Here is a 13,663-nt window from a genome sequence, read left to right as displayed (position 1 = left end):
CTGAATGTTTGTCCCCCAGAGAGGTGAGTTGAAATGCTCACCTCCCAGAGCAGTGTCGGGAGGAGGGTTCTTGGCAGGGTGAGGTTGTGGGGGCCTCGGGGTGGGATTTGTGTCCTCACAGGCGTCCAAGAGAGGCTGCTTCCCAGGCCTCTGCACCATGCCAGGGCCCGGCCAGGTGGCCCTCCCCACACACGGCCCCTGCCAGGCCTGACCCAGATGCTCAGGAGCAGGGGCGGAGTCTGCGCCCCACAGCTGTGGGATCAGGGTCAGGGGAGCCGCTGGGGCTGGGGTCACAGGGGGGGCGGGCTCACTGCCGCCTCAGCTCCAGGGATTTGAGGTCTCGGGGATGCAGCAAGGACGGCTGTGATCCGCCGGGCGGCCCTGACGCTCGGGCTGCTGGACGTGAACTTTGGTGGGGCTGCTCTGGATACTTCCTTGGGCCCAGGTGAGGGCGAGGGACGCGGCATCAACACAAACCGGGTCCAGGTGCCAGGCAGCTGGCAGAGGAAAGGCGCCCACGTGAGCCCGGGCTGGAGCTGTCGTGACGAAGGTCTTACTGAGAGCAGAGCAGCTCGATGTTGCCCATTCGAACAGAACAGCTCAGATGCTCCCGGCCCACTTGCCGAGTGCCGTGTCTCCACGGCCACAAACACGGGAAGTGCAAGATTCCGTGAGCCCGAGGCCAGGAGCACTGCATGGGGTTCAGGGCCGTGGTCAGGGACCTGGAGCCCCATGGTGCAGTGCACCTGCCAAGTGCCAGCCCCAGCAGGGAGTGCCGAGTGAGCCAGCCTCTGGGCCCCCAGGACAGAGGCCTGGTCTAGAGAGGGCCATCCTGGGGACAAGCTGACGGCCGAGGGGAGCTGAGGGAGCTCCAACTCGCGCCCCAAATGCCAGTCCCGGGGCAGCAGGGCCCCTCTCTCCCCAGGGCCCCTCCCAGCCCAGGATGCCAGCGCCTGCGTCAGATCTCAGGGGCGCAGGACATACGGCCTGAAGGTGCGCGGGGCCCTGGGCTTTTCCATGGCGTGGGGGTGGGATGCCCACGGAGAAGGCACCCAGGAGCCAAGGGACGGGGCTGCATGGTCAGGGAGATGGGAGACAAGGGGCCACCCATGCCCGCCGGGAGGAGGCCTTGGGTGCTCTGGCCCAGGCAGGAGGACGGAGCCTCCAGATGGGGCTGGCTGGGTGGGGTCTCCCACAGGAGCATCACTGCACATGCAGGCTGGCCCCAGAGGCCATGGCGTCACTCAAAGTTCACCTAAGGGACGAGCGCCATGGAGCAGCTGGTTAGGCGGCCACTCACAGGTGGCCCTGTGGAAGACTGGGAGGGGGTTCCAGGCTCCTGGCTTTGGCCTGGCCCAGCCTGGCTGTTGTGGGCACAGGTGTGAACCAGCTCTGCACTTCGAATAAAAAAACCTTAAATAAAAATTTTAAGGGGCCAGTGCTGTGGCGTAACAGGTTAAGCCACCATCTGCAACGCTGGCACCCCATATGGGAACCAGTTTGAGTCCCAGATGCTCCACTTCCGATCCAGCTCCCTGCTGTGGCCTGGGAGGGCATCGGAGGATGGCCCAAGTGCTTGGCCACCCCTGCACCCACATGGGAGACGTGGAAGAGGTCCAGCCATCTGGGGCATGAACCTGCGGATGGAAGATCTCTTTCTCTCCTTCTCTCTCTCTGTAACTCTGCCTTTCAAACCAATAAAATAAATCTTAATAAAATAAAAGATTAGGCTCACAGAGTAGGAACACACGGCAGGCTAACTTGGCAGACCCGTGCAGCCTCCCAGTAAGGCAGGAAGGTGACAGCAACATGCCCAGGTTCAGGGAGAACTCGGCCTCCTTCACGCACAGCCCCGCCCCCCACGTCATGGTCATTCCCTCAGTCCACGGGAAAGCGGTGCTCCCACCTGCCTTTCCCAGCTGGCGGGAGGGCACCTGTGGGGCTGCAGCTTGCATGAGAGCCATGGGGGACGGAGCTTGTGTGAGGGCTTTAGGGGCAGAGCCTGTGAGGGTCATCGGGGCGAAGCTTGCATGAGAGCCGTGGGGGGTGGGGGACAGAGTACGTGGGGGTTGTTGGGGCGGAGCATGCATGAGGGGGCCCTTGACGTGGGACTGCTCTGATCAGCGGCTGGGATGACCCAGTCCTGATGCACTGGTCAGTGCGACCCCCAGCCACCTCAGCTCTGTCCCCAGACCCACACCCAGGAGGGTCAAGGGCATCCAGGGGCAGCCAGAAAGTGTGCACCAAGCTGGGCACTCAGAATGAGAGAAGCCCAGTCCTGCTCCTGCCCGTAGGCCACAGGCTGCGACTGGGGCCGGCAGAGCCTGTGTGGCTTGGGGGACTAGACTGGACAGCTTTCGCCTCGGCCTCCCGCCGCACATGGCACCGTGTCTCAGTGCAGCTTCGCCAGGACCCGGCTTGCAGGTCTGGTGGCCTTCTGAGGTGCGGGGGTGGGGACATAACACGCAGGTCCACACTCCCCTGCCCAGTTCATAGGTGGGGCCCCTGGCTGTCTTGTCTCTGACGCGAGAGAATTGAGGATGAGCTGCAGGGGTTCTCCTCAGATGGGAGGGTGCAGGCACGCCCAGCCAGGTACAAGGTCATCCACCGTGAGAACTGGGGCACAGGGGTGGCGTCTGGGGCTGGCTTAGTTGAATATTCACAGGAGGTGTTCAGGGGCAGGGCCAGTGTACCCCAGATTGCCTTGCATTTTTTGTAAGTCTTGGAAGCAACATCGTGTCAGGTGCATGATGGGAGTGGGAGTGTCAGCCATGGTGCTTGTGTGATAATGGTTTTGTCCTAGGCTGGAGGTCACTGCGGGGACTTGGTCAGCAGCGGTGTTGGCTCTGGGCAGTGACTTTGTGGTTTTCTGCAGCCTGAGTGGGGGTGACGGTGGACTGGGTGTGGTGGGGGGTGGCTGGGCTGGATGGGGACTGCTCCTGGTGCCCCTGCCCGTGAGCTGCGCCAGTCTGGGCTGCTCTGCCACCCCACATGGAGACAGGGAGTTTCTCACATTCCATGCCCTGCTGCCTCTGCAGACCAGCTCACTAATGGAGGAGCCGCAGGGACTGAGCTGCGGGCACCACGGGCACTGAAGAGGGGCTGGCGAGGCCTCCGAGTTCTATTCAAGATCTGCCGGGTCTGTCACGGCCACTGCACACACAGGGAGCGTCGCTCACCCGCAGCCGTCACGCCCTCTGCACTGGGCGCTCTGCTCGCAGGGACACGCGTGGGCTCCCGTCCTTGCCCCACCGTGGGGGTGCTATTCTCAACAGATGATGGGGTCGCTGTCTCTGTGACGAGGTCGTCGTCGTATGTGTCACCAAGTGCTGTGCAAAGCCCGCCGCACAACGCAGAGTATTGTCAGCTGGCATCTGATCTCTGTCCCGGGGCCGAATCAATGGCTCTTGGTAACCCAAAAAGATGACTCCTGCACAATGGGATTCTTGGTGGGAGATTTGCGCTCGGTGAACCCAGGCACCAGGAGCGTGGGGCTGCCGCTCCACGGTCGCCTTCACAAAGGTCTCTTTGTTGCACGACTCCTTATTTCATGCTTCACAGAGAATAACGAATTCTTGAACTTTCTGTTTGAAGCCAACAACACACACACGACGGCTGCGGCTGCCACACAGAGCTCAGGTGCTGCCGTCGACCTGCTGGGGTTCTGAGGCCTGCGGTGAGGCCAGGCTCATCCCGCCTGCCGTCCATCCCACGTGCTCACAATGCCCTCCCAACCGTCCCGAGGGGGGGAAGAGGGCTCCTGGGGCCCTGCTCCCCCACACCCCTCTGAGCCGGCGCTGTCCTGGGAGACCTGTGTTACTCCCTGGGGGTCTGTCAGGACGAGTCTCGCAGCCTCCAACAGTGTAGCCTCTCCACAGCAGGGGACGTGTGTCCCGCGTCTTCCTGCCACAGGCGTTCTGCTCTCAGGCCCTGCGCTTGCCGCAGCTCACGGAATCCAAGCTGCACAGCCTTGCTGACCTGGCCGGCCACCCACCGGTCACACCCACGCCGGCGTTCCCGGGCCAGGAACACGAGCGTGCACCAGAAGCATCCCAGGGGCTGTGAACTCTTGTGAGTCACAGGGGAGGGGGTGCTGAGCCAGAACAGGGGGTGGGAGCCCTCCCGCCGGGCTCCCTGGTCACCCTGGGAGAGGCAAAGGGAGCGGCCGTGAGTGAGCCTTGTGGGCTCGGGCAGCAGATCCCGCATTTCAGGCTCGAGGGAGCTGACGGCGCCCAGGATTTCACAAACTCAGCCGCGTGTTTGTGATCTGGCGGGTGCGGTGTGGGCGGCCCTGGGCACGGCTGCAGACAGAAACGTGGCTCGCTCCCTCCCCGGCCGAGGGCAGCTTTCTCATCGGCCACCACCGTCGCAGTCCCCTGTGCCAGGGCAGAGGATGGTTGGAGGCAGCGTGCTTTCCTGAGAGCCGGGAGTGTGAACCGAGTCGTGTTTGAATGTGGAGGGAGCTTGGGGCTGAAGGCACCGCCCAGCCCGTGTCTATCAAGGCCTGAACAGGACCCTGCGGCTGGGCCATGCACCTGCAGCTCGGGACTCTGTGAGGTGCCCGAGTGCATCCTGCGGGGGCCCTGGCCGCACTGGGAGCCTGTCTTATGCAGACTCAGCGGGCTTTGGCTTCTGGTTCTGACAAGGACTCGAGCAGGGAGCAGTCAGCCTCATTGTGGAATAAGGAGGCGCGGCTCCGAGAAGGACTGGCCTGAGTCTGGCCCTACTGCAACCTGCAGGGTTTGGGGCACGGGCACCATTGGAAGCCGCATTGCAGCCCCGCACCCGGCCACACTCGCTCCAGAGCCCTGGGTTTCGGTTGTTGTTTCCAGGGCTGGGGTAGGGGAGGTGGGATAAGGAATCAAAGGCCTCCAGAAAGCAGAGAGCCCCAGGCCACTGACCAGCTCCCGCACCCACAGTGAGGGCCACCTGGCACCAGGTCCTCAGCCTCCCCCATGCACTGTACTGGCCAGGCCTGGGGCTCAAACTGCACACTCCCGTCCTGAGATGCACACCGCTGGGTTGTACCTCCTGATTCCTGCACCCACCCTAATACGGCAACTGCTCCTACGGGGACCCTGCCGTGTGCACACTGACGGGGGCTGGTCCACGCTCCTGTGTCTGTGAGGGGACCCTGCTGTGTGCACACTGATGGAGGCTGGTCCACGCTCCTGTCCTGTGACGGGGACCCTGCTGTGTGCACACTGATGGAGGCTGGTCCATGCTCCTGTCCTGTGACGGGGACCCTGCTGTGTGCACACTGATGGAGGCTGGTCCACGCTCCTGTGTCTGTGATGGGGACCCTGCCGTGTGCACACTGATGGAGGCTGGTCCATGCTCCTGTGTCTGTGAGGGGACCCTGCTGTGTGCACACTGATGGAGGCTGGTCCATGCTCCTGTGTCTGTGAGGGGACCCTGCTGTGTGCACACTGATGGAGGCTGGTCCACGCTCCTGTCCTGTGAGGGGACCCTGCTGTGTGCACACTGATGGAGGCTGGTCCATGCTCCTGTGTCTGTGACGGGAACCCTGCCGTGTGCACACTGATGGAGGCTGGTCCACGCTCCTGTGTCTGTGAGGGGACCCTGCTGTGTGCACACTGATGGAGGCTGGTCCACGCTCCTGTGTCTGTGACGGGGACCCTGCTGTGTGCACACTGATGGAGGCTGGTCCACGCTCCTGTCCTGTGAGGGGACCCTGCCGTGTGCACACTGATGGAGGCTGGTCCACGCTCCTGTCCTGTGAGGGGACCCTGCCGTGTGCACACTGATGGAGGCTGGTCCATGCTCCTGTCCTGTGAGGGGACCCTGCCGTGTGCACACTGATGGAGGCTGTTCCATGCTCCTGTCCTGTGAGGGGACCCTGCTGTGTGCACACTGATGGAGGCTGGTCCATGCTCCTGTGTCTGTGAGGGGACCCTGCCGTGTGCACACTGATGGAGGCTGGTCCACGCTCCTGTCCTGTGAGGGGACCCTGCCGTGTGCACACTGATGGAGGCTGGTCCACGCTCCTGTATCTGTGAGGGGACCCTGCCGTGTGCACACTGATGGAGGCTGGTCCACGCTCCTGTGTCTGTGACGGGGACTCTGCCGTGTGCATACTGATGGAGGCTGGTCCACGCTCCTGTCCTGTGACGGGACCCTGCTGTGTGCACACTGATGGAGGCTGGTCCACGCTCCTGTGTCTGTGAGGGGACCCTGCTGTGTGCACACTGACGGAGGCTGGTCCACGCTCCTGTATCTGTGAGGGGACCCTGCCGTGTGCACACTGATGGAGGCTGGTCCACGCTCCTGTCCTGTGAGGGGACCCTGCTGTGTGCACACTGATGGAGGCTGGTCCACGCTCCTGTCCTGTGAGGGGACCCTGCCGTGTGCACACTGATGGAGGCTGGTCCACGCTCCTGTGTCTGTGACGGGGACTCTGCCGTGTGCATACTGATGGAGGCTGGTCCACGCTCCTGTCCTGTGAGGGGACCCTGCCGTGTGCACACTGATGGAGGCTGGTCCACGCTCCTGTGTCTGTGAGGGGACCCTGCTGTGTGCACACTGATGGAGGCTGGTCCACGCTCCTGTATCTGTGAGGGGACCCTGCCGTGTGCACACTGATGGAGGCTGGTCCATGCTCCTGTGTCTGTGAGGGGACCCTGCTGTGTGCACACTGATGGAGGCTGGTCCATGCTCCTGTGTCTGTGACGGGAACCCTGCCGTGTGCACACTGATGGAGGCTGGTCCACGCTCCTGTCCTGTGAGGGGACCCTGCCGTGTGCACACTGATGGAGGCTGGTCCACGCTCCTGTCCTGTGAGGGGACCCTGCCGTGTGCACACTGATGGAGGCTGGTCCACGCTCCTGTCCTGTGAGGGGACCCTGCCGTATGCACACTGATGGAGGCTGGTCCACGCTCCTGTCCTGTGAGGGGACCCTGCCGTGTGCACACTGATGGAGGCTGGTCCATGCTCCTGTCCTGTGAGGGGACCCTGCTGTGTGCACACTGATGGAGGCTGGTCCACGCTCCTGTCCTGTGAGGGGACCCTGCCGTATGCACACTGATGGAGGCTGGTCCACGCTCCTGTCCTGTGAGGGGACCCTGCCGTGTGCACACTGATGGAGGCTGGTCCATGCTCCTGTCCTGTGAGGGGACCCTGCTGTGTGCACACTGATGGAGGCTGGTCCACGCTCCTGTCCTGTGATGGGACCCTGCCGTGTGCACACTGATGGAGGCTGGTCCACGCTCCTGTGTCTGTGAGGGGACCCTGCCATGTGCACACTGACGGAGGCTGGTCCACGCTCCTGTCCTGTGAGGGGACCCTGCCGTGTGCACACTGATGGAGGCTGGTCCACGCTCCTGTGTCTGTGAGGGGACCCTGCCATGTGCACACTGACGGAGGCTGGTCCACGCTCCTGTCCTGTGAGGGGACCCTGCCGTGTGCACACTGATGGAGGCTGGTCCACGCTCCTGTCCTGTGAGGGGACCCTGCCGTGTGCACACTGATGGAGGCTGGTCCACGCTCCTGTCCTGTGAGGGGACCCTTCGTGTGCACACTGATGGAGGCTGGTCCACACTCCTGTCCTGTGAGGGGACCCTGCCGTGTGCACACTGATGGAGGCTGGTCCACCCGCTGAGCAGCTTCATCCTCGTGGTGGCCCTGTCACTTCCTGCCCTGTGGACTGCTGGGCTATGGAGGCAGAATGGCACCTGTTTGGCCAGGTGCATGGTGAACCCTGACTGTGGAGCCAGGGCTGGATTATGTGGCCCCCACGTGACCCCTGCCTAGACTGAAGGCCCCGTCCCCTGCTGTGCCACGGGCCCCTGTGGATTGGTTACCATGAGTGACTCAACCAGCCAGTGAGCGAATGAGTGGGGTCGGGGGCCCTTCAGCTTCTCGCGGCCCCTGTGACCTGCGGGCCCCCAGCAGGTGGTGGGCGAGGCCTGGGTCTGGCGGCTGCAGGAGGCTGGGGGGTGGGGCTTGGCAGATGGAAGGAATCGGACATCTCTAAGAATAACCAGAAGACGCAGCATCGCCAGTGCAGCCAGAAATGGATTCTTGCTGGGGCCTTTGTGTTTTCTTGACACTCTGGGCTGCTGGCAGCACACACAGGCCTGGGACGTGTCCACACGCGGCAGCCCTGGTGGGGCTCCGGCTCCGGCTCCGGCCAGGCAGGGGTGCACTTTCTCAGCCCTGCACAGCCCGAGCCAGATCAAAGCCCCCTCGCTGCCACCACCAGGGGCCCCAGGCACAGCCCCCGCACTGGCCCAGCTGTCGCAGAGCCCGGCTCTCAGGGGCTGATGGTCAGGCCCAGGCTGCCCTCACCCCACCCCAGCAGCCCCACAGCCGTTTCCTCCTCTGCGGAACCGCGGGTCATTTCAGGAAGCGCAGACACGGAGCCTGCAGCCAGAGCAATAAATAACTGAAGTTGGGCCCGGCTTCCTCTCCGGCCTCGGCAGCCTCGGCACAGCTGGGAAGGGTGGGCGCCCAGCGGGGACTGCTTGTTCCTCTGGTTCTGCTGTGGCCTGGGGAGGCCTGCGCTGGCCCCCTGCATGCCTGGCCAGACCCCACAGGCCCTGCTGGACTTCCCCCCTCCGAGTCCCAGTCCCTCACCCCAAGGAGGGGGCATTGGCTACCCGAGGACCCCCTCCCCTCCCCTCCAGCTGCCACAAATCACAGGCGCTTCCTCATAAACACAGGAAACCTGCGCCTCCTCAACACCACCGAGCCGCCAGCTAGCATTTTTGAAAGATTGATTCATTTATTTTGAAAGTCAGAGTCACAGAAAGAGAGACAGAGATCTTCCATCCGCTGATTCACTTTCTAGTCCCCGCAATGGCTGGGGACACACACACACAAAGCCGGGAGCCTGGAACGCCATCCACGTCTCCCATGTGGGTGCAGGGCCCCAAAGACTTGGACCATCCTCTGCTGCTTTCCCAGGTCCTTATCCAGGAGCTGATCAGAAGTGGAGCAGCCGAGACTCAAACCCCCACCCATGGGATGCCGCAGTCCCAGGCGGAGCGTTAGCTGCCATGCTACAGCGCCGGCCCCGAGTTGCCATTTCTTGCCCAACTCTACAAAGCGGGAAAGCAGGCTCCTTCCCGGAACCCTCCTGTGTGGACAGCTGTCTCAGCAGCAGGAGGATTTTAGCTAAGGACGCATTGGCAGGTGGGGAGCACAGCCTGAAGAGCCTGCTTGTCACAGCGTGCCTCGGGAAGGGCTTGGAACATGGAGAGGATTTCAGGTCCAAAATGCTCACTACAGGACACTGATGCCTGTGACAGCGAGCAGCTGGCACAGCTGTGTCCCCCAGGGAGCTCTGTCGTGGGCGGGAGCCTCTGCTAGTGCAGGATCCCGGAGAGAGGGGAACCGGGCAGATACAGAGCCAGTGGCTGTGCGGCGCCCTGTGTGCCGAGCGCCCGTTCAGGGACCGCCCCCACGCTGCAGCTGGGCATGGTGGAGGAGAACCCCGCTGTCACCACCACACCCATGCCCGCGAAGGAAACATGGCAAGAATGCCAGGGGACTGCCAGGTGACGCTCGGTTACTCCCGTTGGTGTCTTCCTCTCCTAGCCTCCCACCCCAGCACCTCCTGTGGGGAACCCGGGGAGGTGTTGGCCGCCTGGCCCCTGCTGACCTCCGCAGGTCTCCCCGCGAGGGAAAGGGGCCCAGGGTGGCCATCCCCTGGGCCGCTGAGGACCCAAAGGGCAGGGGCCAGGTGCTGGTGCCCCAGAGCCCTGGGGGTCGGTGCTGGGACTCCTGGAGACTGCGACCCAGTGTGAGTGTGCGTGTGAGTTATCACAGGCGTGTGGGTTATCACAGATGTGTGTGCGTTATCACAGGCGTGTGGGTTATCACAGATGTGTGTGGGTCATCATAGGCGTGTGGGTTATCACAGATGTCAGTGGGTTACCACAGATGAGTGTGGGTCATCATAGGCGTGTGGGTTATCACTGATGTGTGCATGATGGCGTTTATCATGAATCTGGTTTATCAGAGACACGCATTGTGGGTTCACTATGGATGGGTGTGGCTTTTCCCTCTGCTGGAGGCTCTCTCAGCATGTCCCGGTGTTTGCCACTGGCGTGGGGAAGGCTCGCTTTCTCTGGGTTATCTTTGGTTCCTCGACTTCTAAAATTTATATATGCATATCTTTAACCAAATTTGGTGGTTTTTAAGATATTCTGTCCATTTTCCCTTTCCCGACCCATGTGTTGTGTTGGGACTCTGGAGGCTGGGCTCACTTCTCACCGCCATTCTTCGAGGTAAGTTGTTCTCTCTCTCTCTCTCTCTCTCTCACCTGAACTCTCCCTGTCAAGCATTGCACTTGGTAGTCCTGGATTTCCAGTCGGTCCTTTGATTTTCTCTGCTTAGATTCTGTCTTTCCACGCACTGTAAGCGATGTCCTTGGCCTCTGAGCACAGGCAGCCACGTGCTCAGAGCTGTTGGGGCTCAGCACTGGCAGCTGCCAGCTGTCTGTCTTCTCGAGGGTGGGTAATATCCTTCTTAATCTCGTGCCAAATAATTCCGGATTTCACCCCAGCCCAGTGTGGCTCTGCAGTCTTAGTTTGCCCACAAAGCGCTGACATTTCTGCTTAGTGGACAGTCAGCTGACTTAGACTGAAAGTGCAAACTCAGTCGTGTCTGCCATGGGAGAGGCTCAGCTCTCCGCGCCCTGCAGAGTCCACACCAGCCCGGGCTTCCTTTCTGCTTCACATACACGCGCGCGCGCACACACACACACACACACACACACACTCCCGCAGGGCTCCCTCCCCCAGTGCCCTCCCTGCTTCCCTGGTCTCTGGCTGCAGAGCAGGAGGCACCCACAGGGAGTCTCAGTGTCCTGCAGGGACCACAGTGCTGGAAGGCACAGCTCAGTCCCCGCGCCCGCCGGGGGCCCGGGGCAGGATCCTCGGGGCAGCAGCCAAGTCCTCGTGGCAGGAGCCAGGCCTTGCGAAATGAAAAACCTCCATCAGGATTTGGTGACACTCTCGCGCCAAGGCGAGAGCACAGTGCTAAGGGACGCGGCAGGACGGGCGCCAGGGGCTGCGGGAGCCCTGGGGCTGGCTGTGGGCCCCGTGCAGCTGGGGCCCAGAGAAGGACAGGCATCCGGCCAGCCCAGGTGGTCCAGGCCCTGTGTGTGGGAGGCCAGGTCCTGGCGTTTGACCCAAATAAGCAGTCTCAGTGCCGGCACACACGCGGTACGCAGCAGGAACAGTTTATCTAGAAGGTGAGAAACACACTTGGGCCTCGGCCAGCAGGGAGAGGATGGGCGGAGCCGACAGCGCCTCAGCTCCAACTCGGCCTCCTGTGCAGACAGCGGGTGCTCACCTGGCACCTCCCCCAGGTCCCAGGGGAAGCGAGGTGCATCCTGGGAAAGAGGTGATTTAACTGGCAGGCCGGTAGGATTTCCCAGGGCGGGGAGGTGTGGCTTCCAGCTCCCAGCCCTACCCACACCAGAGCCTACAGGCTGTGCCACGCCTTCCTCTATGACCGCAGCGCGGGCACCTTAGGGTACTGTGGTGGGAGGCCGCAGCCTCCACCACCCTCAGCAGCCAGAGCACTCGGAGGCTAGAGTGGGCCCCCAGCCCCACCCCTCACACAGGACTGGCCCTGGCCAGGGCTGCAGGTGAGGCAGACCCAGACCCTCTGCTGTCCAGGGGTCACTGCGATGTCAGTGCACACAGCCATCATGGCTGTCACTCACCTGGGTACAGTCCCCTGTCCTGATCCTAACTGTGATGTCACAGCACACAGCCACCATGGCTGTCACTCACCTGGGTACAGTCCCCTGTCCTGATCCTAACTGTGATGTCACAGCACACAGCCATCATGGCTGCCATTCACCTGGGTACAGTCCCTGCCCTGATCCTAACTGTGATGTCACAGCACACAGCCACCATGGCTGTCACTCACCTGGGTACAGTCCCCTGTCCTGATCCTAACTGTGATGTCACAGCACACAGCCATCATGGCTGCCATTCACCTGGGTACAGTCCCTGCCCTGATCCTAACTGTGATGTCAGTGCACACAGCCACCATGGCTGTCACTCACCTGGGTACAGTCCCCTGTCCTAGTCCTAACTGTGATGTCACAGCACACAGCCACCATGGCTGTCACTCACCTGGGTACAGTCCCCTGTCCTGGTCCTAACTGCGATGTCACAGCACACAGCCACCATGGCTGTCACTCACCTGGGTACAGTCCCCTGTCCTGGTCCTAACTGTGATGTCACAGCACACAGCCACCATGGCTGTCACTCACCTGGGTACAGTCCCCTGTCCTAGTCCTAACTGCGATGTCACAGCACACAGCCACCATGGCTGTCACTCACCTGAGTACAGTCCCTGCCCTGATCCTAACTGTGATGTCACAGCACACAGCCACCATGGCTGTCACTCACCTGGGTGCAGTCCCCTGTCCTGGTCCTAACTGTTATGTCAGTGCACACAGCCACCATGGCTGTCACTCACCTGGGTACAGTCCCCTGTCCTGGTCCTAACTGTGATGTCACAGCACACAGCCACCATGGCTGTCACTCACCTGGGTACAGTCCCCTGTCCTAGTCCTAACTGTGATGTCACAGCACACAGCCACCATGGCTGTCACTCACCTGGGTACAGTCCCCTGTCCTGATCCTAACTGTGATGTCAGTGCACACAGCCACCATGGCTGTCACTCACCTGGGTACAGTCCCCTGTCCTGGTCCTCTCTGTGATGTCACAGCACACAGCCATCATGGCTGTCACTCACTCTGGGTGCAGTCCCCTGTCCTTCCTGACCCTCAGGTGCCACTGGTAGGTGGGATTGGCCGCAGGTGCTCTGCAGCCGTGAGCACAGCACCCAGGCCTCCCAAGCCGCACGACGGCCACTTCTGCTGTAGACACGTGCTCATGACTGCGGTAGCAGAGGGGAGGCCCCTGCCACTGGGGCCATGCAGAGAGGGGGAGCCCCAGATGTAGCGTCCTGCGGGTGCTGGGCCCTGGGAGCCCCGCCCCTTCCCAAAGGCCCCTGTGGAGTGCTCAGGACACAGGTGCAGCCAGTGGTCCAGCAAGGCGCTCAGTTCCGCAGCTCCCACCAGCGGCTGAACGGAGAGCACAGGCCCAGCTCTGCGGCCGCCCGCAAAACTCCCCGCCACGCTTAGGAGAAAACCCCTGTGTCCTCCAGACGCTCCGACACCCCCGCTGCAGCGCGGCGGCAGGCAGGCACGCGCAGGACACGCGGTCGCGTTTCTCCTCCCAGGCGGTGAGCGCTCAGGGAGGCAGGAACCCAGTGCTGCTTCGCATCCGAGAACTCCTCCGACCCCGAGGCGACTGCATCCCTGGCCCGTGAGCCTGGGGGCTCCTGGTTTCCGGAGTCTTCGAGGCCTGGCCACGGAAGAAAGCTGGCATGGACACTGACTTGGATTCACCTGGGGAGGAGAGGCTGAGCCGGCCTCACGGGGAGAACACGGGTGGCAGTGGCGAGAGCTCCGGCTTCCCCGACACTGACGCCGGGGAGGGGAAATGCCAGCCTGCAGGGTCCGAGACACGCCAGGCGCCGGGCAGGGCTCTGGGTGGGCCCCGGCGTGCCTTTGCCCCGCCCCATGGAGGCTCCGACTCCGCCCCCACCCCCGCGTGGCTCCGCCCCCGCCTCAGCTTGGCTTCTTCGCTCCACCCCCAGCCCCACCGCCT

Source organism: Oryctolagus cuniculus, chromosome 9 (genome assembly GCF_964237555.1).
Source record: "Oryctolagus cuniculus chromosome 9, mOryCun1.1, whole genome shotgun sequence".
Taxonomy (NCBI): Eukaryota; Metazoa; Chordata; class Mammalia; order Lagomorpha; family Leporidae; genus Oryctolagus; species Oryctolagus cuniculus.
The sequence above is the reverse complement of the archived record's forward strand: the minus strand, read 5'-3'. Positions refer to the sequence as shown.